The sequence below is a fragment of the Rhinolophus ferrumequinum genome, chromosome 13 (assembly GCF_004115265.2).
Source record: "Rhinolophus ferrumequinum isolate MPI-CBG mRhiFer1 chromosome 13, mRhiFer1_v1.p, whole genome shotgun sequence".
NCBI lineage: Eukaryota > Metazoa > Chordata > Mammalia > Chiroptera > Rhinolophidae > Rhinolophus > Rhinolophus ferrumequinum.
In genome coordinates, this window is record NC_046296.1 from 5,277,492 (window position 1) to 5,283,930 (window position 6,439).

Here is a 6,439-nt window from a genome sequence, read left to right on the forward strand (position 1 = left end):
CACCTGACCAGAGCTGGCCATTCACAGTGTCTTTGTCCGGCCCCACGCCAGGCCACAGTGAGTGATCCAGGGGTGGGGTCTTGACCCACATTGAATTAATCACCCTCCTTCCCTGGAATTTTAAAACTGGAAATGAGAAAGAATGAGTGTCTTCCCAGTGGATGAAATTGCTGCACAGGACTATCATGTTTCCCCAAAAATAAGACCAAGCCGGACAATCAGCTCTAATGCGTCTTTTGGAGCAAAAATTAATACAAGACCTGGTATCATATTTTATTACATTTGTTATATTATATTGTATAAGACCCGGTCTTATAGTAAAATAAGACCGGGTCTGTGGGGACAGAGCCCTAGAAAGCAGTTTCCAGGCTCTCAGCCTCATGTAGAAAGGTGCTGGCTCAGGTAGTAGATAGCCATCAGCGGTGGCTGGTTGGCCGTCAGCTGTAACCATTGAGCCATTGGCCACTAATATAACTGCCGCGGCTACGGAGGGAAGTCAAGGAGAGAGGAGGAGAGAGGAGGAGACTGAAGGAGAGTGGAGGAGAGTTGGTCGGTTGGCAGAAAAGCGGACAGCAGGTCGCACGTCGTGTAAACCCAGCCTCCAGTGAGACCATAGTGGTATGACTTCCCTACCTATGGCCCCGTGGGTGTTTCTTTTTGGCCTAGCCATATCCTGTGTTCTTGTGTGGGGAGTGGGACCAGAGACCCCGCAGGCCGCCCCACATGACAACTGGTCCAGCGAGCAGAGTCCCCTGCATGACAGGGTCTTATATTAATTTTTGCTCCAAAAGACACATTAGAGCTGATGGTCCTTCTCGGTCTTATTTTCAGGGAAACACGGTATGTAGACAGAGGCAGGTACGCAGTGAGCAAGGAGAGTGAAGCCACAGGTGGGGAGATGCAGAGCGAGGGAGGAGGTCATCCCAGGGTTGTTTGGTCCAGCTGTTCCTGAGGCTCATTCCTACTTCTAACCTAACATCCTTCTGTAAAATCGCCCATGTTGCTAAATTTTGTTCTACCTGGATTATACCACTTGCAACCAACGTTGTCCTAATTTTTACAGTGAAGATAAGTCATGTGCTGCCAATACAAACAAATACACAGCATTTTATGTCAGGGGTGAGTTCCTAAAGATTTTTTGTAATTTATACTTGATGGTATTTCTGTTTCCCAGCCAAGATGGCACTGCTCTGTGCCATTATTATATAAACATTATTACATAAGCAGAGTGTGCTATGGGTTAGGGTTGTCTTCCTTTCTCTCTCTCTCTCTCTCTCTCTCCTCCTCCCCCACCAACCCCCACGTCCCTCTCTCTCCCTTCCTCCCTCTTTTCTTTCTTATTTAAAATTTGGAGTTGGATAGGGGGATTTTTGCTGATTATAAAATATGTCCCCAAATTCTTCCACATTCCTCCCTTCAAGATTTAGTTTTTACAGATACTGCCAAACAGTTTTCTAAAGTAATTGAGTTAATTACCTCCCGCTAGCAATTCAGGAGATTTCCAGTTACTCTGCATTTTCAGCAACATTTGGTATTGTTAGAGTTCTTCACTTTCATCATTTTACACCATTAAATAGTGGGTATGTAGTGATACCACATGATAGTTTTAATTTGCATTTTCCTAATGACTAAGGAGATTGAGCACGTTTTTCATATGTTTATGGCCATTTGAATATTGTATCTCCTGAAGTGCTTGTTCCAATCTTCACCCATTTTCCTATTGGGTTGACTGTCTCTTACTTATTAATAGATTGAGGTTCGTTATATATTCTGGTATAAGTCCTGTGTAGAATATATGTTATGCAAATGTCTTCCCCCACTCATGGCTTTTCTTTTCATTCTCTTAACAGTGTCTTTTGATGAACAGAGTTTTTTATTTTAATGAAAATAAAATAAAAAGGAAAACCTTTCAATTTTTTGTTTTGTTTTTATGTTTTGTTTAAGAAATCTTCGCCCTGAGGTCATGAAGTTATTATCCTATGCTTGCTTCTATTTTATTGTTTTACTGGCCCTGGTTAGGCCAGACATCTAGCCTTGGTCCAATTCTATGTAGTATCTGTGTGTTCCACATCTAAAATTCCCAGTTATCATTCTATCTAGAAACACACTGGGCGGATGAGAGCAAGCAATTCCCCAAGGAAAGCAGGTTGTATCTGTGAGCCATTGCATTTAGCTGCAAGTGACAAAAACAGAGAAAGCAGTGGCTTAAACAAAGTAGGGCAGTGACGCTTAGCGTTTGCTGCACACTAGAGTCATCTGAAAGCTTTAAAAAGCCGCATGCCCATCTGTCCCCCCATATCAATTACATCAGAATCTTTTGAGGTGACATCCAGGCAGCAATCATTTTTAAAGTTCCTCTGATAAGTCCAATAGGTGGCCCATACTGGGAAGCACTGATGAGGTGTTTTATGATTCTCTGACATGGCAAGAAATCTGAAGTTAAGCAATTCGAGGCCTCACAACGCATTAGGAACCCAGGCTCTTCCTAGCCCTCAGATCTCCTATCCTGGGGGTGAGAGCTTTGTCCTCATAGCCATAAAATAACTGCTAAAGCCCCAGCCATCGGGTCCACATTCCACACAACAGGAAAGAGAAAGAGCCAAGAGTCACTTCACAATTTCTGCTTAACTATTAGTGGCAGGAAATTCATCACATTGTCACACACATCTGTAAGGGAGACTAGGAAATGTACTGATTTAGTTGGACACATTGCCATTCCCAGAAAAATCAGGGTTCTGTTAGTAAAGAAGAATAGAGAACTGAAATAGGACAGGCAATGATCTGTTTCTGCCACAAAAAAACAACAGCTGCCCGTTACAGAGTTCCCTTCCTATCCCTGGGAACCCTTCAGTATACAGTGGAAGAACCGTCTATGCCACATAATCTAATTACCAGTAACATAAAAGCCGGTTTCTAAAAAGATCAAGACATAGGAAGTCTTTCTTACATATGCCTTACTGAAAAAGAGACCTGCAGCTTGAAGAGGCGTATTTCTTTTCTCAGACATTTTTATTGCATAAGGCCCCTTATGATTTAAAATCGTATTTTTCTGAAGAGTATAAGGAAAGAAAAGCAGGTGCTCTTGAGGGAAGATATGCATGAGGTAATGTTGGTGAGCAGGAAACTGCACATCCGTGGCTGGTTTGAGTAGCAGGCAAAGGAGTTGAGACTCATCCTGTACAGAAGATGGAGTGTTCCCCACTTCCAGCACTCCCCAATCGTCTCCCCAATAAAGATGAACTTCTTATTGCTGGATGTGCCCCAGTGTTTGATTCTGTTCCTTGGTTTCAATCTCTCACGAATCCCAGGTGTATCCCCTTTCTATGTTTAAGCTGGATGGCAGGGGTCTCTGGAACACTTAGGCAAAAGGCTGTCATGAAGGCTTGTCCCAAGGAAGGGACAGGAGAAATAGACAAATTATCTGTACAGTTTATGAAAGACAGACAGATAGAAGTTGGCAGATGACTCCAAGTGTGGGGAAAGAAAGGGAGAGGGGCAGAGGCTGAGTCTGAGATTTCAGCCTCACTCACTGTGAGCAAAAAGCTACTATCCCTCAGATGGGGCCATGGGGAGGAGAAGATGTATTTTGTAGAAAGACAACGAGTTTGGTTTCAGAGGGGCAAAGGACAGGAACTGGTCCCTAACATCATGGGGAGAGAGAGCCCGCAGTGAGCTCGTTCTGTGTGAAATAGTCTACAGGGGTGGGACAATCAAATACGGATGCAGCCAGCTGCCCCGATGCAGTTGGTATGCTAGTTTACTGAGAAGTCTGCTGGGGCGGAAGTGGGCCTGGAGGAATGTGCTGGTAGAAAGGGTGAGAGCACTCAGGGAAGACAGGACCCCGGGGCAAGGCGAGGTCCTGGGAAGGCGGAGGAAGGCATTAACTCAAAGCCAGGAGGGGCAGGAAGAGTGAGGTGCTGTGCACAGCAGGAAAGGGGGTTTGGAAAGGGCCCAGCCGAGCTGAGTGCTGCTGAGAGGGGCGGGAAATCCAGACGGAGAACTCTCAGATTTGGGAGTTCCTACGTCCTGGAGAAAACTGTCTCTTTGGCAAGCATAAAGATAACACTGAAAGTCTCCCATCAACCTCCCCCTACCCACATTTTTGTGTGCTCCACTCAGGATGTCTCCATATTTGCATACACATATAAACCTGGAAGTTAGAGTGTATTTTACACATTGACTATAACCTACTTTTTATTAAACACTATAATGTGATTACCACAGTGTCTGGACAGGTCTGAGCTAGGGCAGATCTTACGGACACAGAAGGGCTGCCTGTACCCCCAGGCTGCAAAGCATGGTGGGAGATGTCACCTCCTGGCTGACTGAGTCACTTCCTGCCCCAGGATGGCTTCCCCAGCCACTCCCTGCCACCAGCACTCTTTCTATTCATCCTTTGTCCAATCTTAAATGGTGAATGCTACTGGAGCAGACAGTGCATTGTACCAAAGTTCACAAAAGTGTGGCTAGTCGTGAAAAAATGAGAGCTGAAGATGAGAAAATGTGTCCCATCTTCAGCAGTCCCTTCTATGGCTGCTCCAGACTTTGCCCAGGTCTACCAGTTCCCTGATCCCACTCCTGTCTGCCTTCCTCTGCTTTTGAGAACAAGCTTTCCCACAGAATAGCACACGTAGGAGGCCCCAGGTTCAGGGAGCGCCCCCAGTCACAATGGGGAAGAATGTATGCAATGAATTCTCACAACATTCCTGCAGAGTCGCCAGGGTCATATTTATTTTACAGATGTGAAAACCAGGCTTCTAAGAGTTAAGTATAACTAGTGGGGGGGCGGGGGAGGAAAAATAAATTCTAAGTTCTTCTGGCTGGTCTAATATCAAATTGACATAAAGCAGATTAACAGGAGAAAATAACTAAATCTATTATTCGTGTACATGCAGGGCTTCCCTAAGAATATGGGACCGAGGACACATTGGGTAATTGAGATTTACATGCCATTCTGGACAAAGGAGAGGGAAGCAGGGATCTGGGGTTTTAAAGAGAAAGCAAGCAATTCACAGGTAGGTGAGAAAGAGCAAACATGTGATAAACAAATTGTTGCTAGGCCACCAGAAACAGTGGGACATAGAGGGGAATCCAACAAACAGACTTAGCTTGTTTTCTTCCTGTCTGCCACACTGAGTTTGTATTATAATGCTAAGGTGATGCTTCCTTCCTTTAAGCAGGTTTTTCTATCTGAATCCCTTTTAGGCAGGTATGGGGGAAAGTCAAAGTTTCTTTCTGAGTCTTTTGTTTCTTAAAAATAACCAACTTAAAATAATCAATATCCCAAAAGGCATATTTTGGGGTGGCAACTCTGTTTCCCTCACTAAGTATGGCCTAATTAGTTAATATATTAATATAATACGCATAATATAATACACACTAATATGCCACAAGTACATTATAAAAAATACGTATCATCTATTCATATATAACACACATATTGAATGGAAAGCTTGAGATGGAAGCTAAATGTAAGGATGAGCTCCATTTGGTTCCCATTAAGACAGTGACAACTAAGAGGATTTCATGGAGCTTGGAAAACAAGATTCACGAGCCAGATGTGGCTAGAAAATGTGTTTTGTTTCATCCTCCTGCTCTTTTAGCGTAGGGATCAGTAACATTAGAATCAGAATTCCAGTTTCTTAGGAAAAAGTAGACCTGGCTCCTCTGTGTAGTGGCTGCCCCTTCAGACAAGCTGGGTGCTCTCCTGCTCTCCCAGCACCCACCATTTCCTAGTGTGTCCCTGACTCAGATTGAGCTCAGCTGTCATTTGAAATTGTGACTGAGCTGGAAATGTTCTTACCTTTGGCTCATGTCACTTGTTTGGATGACCTGTCTGGGCCCACAGGTCTGTGTCAGCCTTGGTGCATTCACTCTTTTTTTTTTTTTTTTTTAATTTTTGAGGAATATAATTGTATATATTTAAAGTGATTACCAAGATCAAGATCATTAACAAAGGGAAAAGCTGTAAACTGAGGTGTTAAGCCCTATGTTCAGGCAGCAGAAAGATCACCAAGAAAGGTCCTTTTTTGTCTGGGGTCGCTGCCCCAGTGTCCCTAAAATCAAAGCCATATAAATAACTGCCTACTCTGCATACTCTCACATTCAAGCGGGAAACTAGACATACCTTTTTTTTTTTTCAATTGGGGAATATTGGGGAACGGTATGGTTTTCCAGGACCCATCAGGTCCAAGTCAAGTCGTTGCTTTCAATCTAGTTGTGGAGGGTGCAGCTCACTGGCCTATGTGGGAATCGAACCAGCGACCTCACTGTTATGAGCACTGCTCTCTAACCAACTGAGCCAACCAGCCACCCCAGCCATATCTTTTTAAATGAAAAAAATTTTCAATTACAGTTGACGTTCAAATACAGTTGACATGTACAGCATAGTGATTAGACATGCCTACGCACTACAAAGTGATCCCCTCAGTAAGTCTAG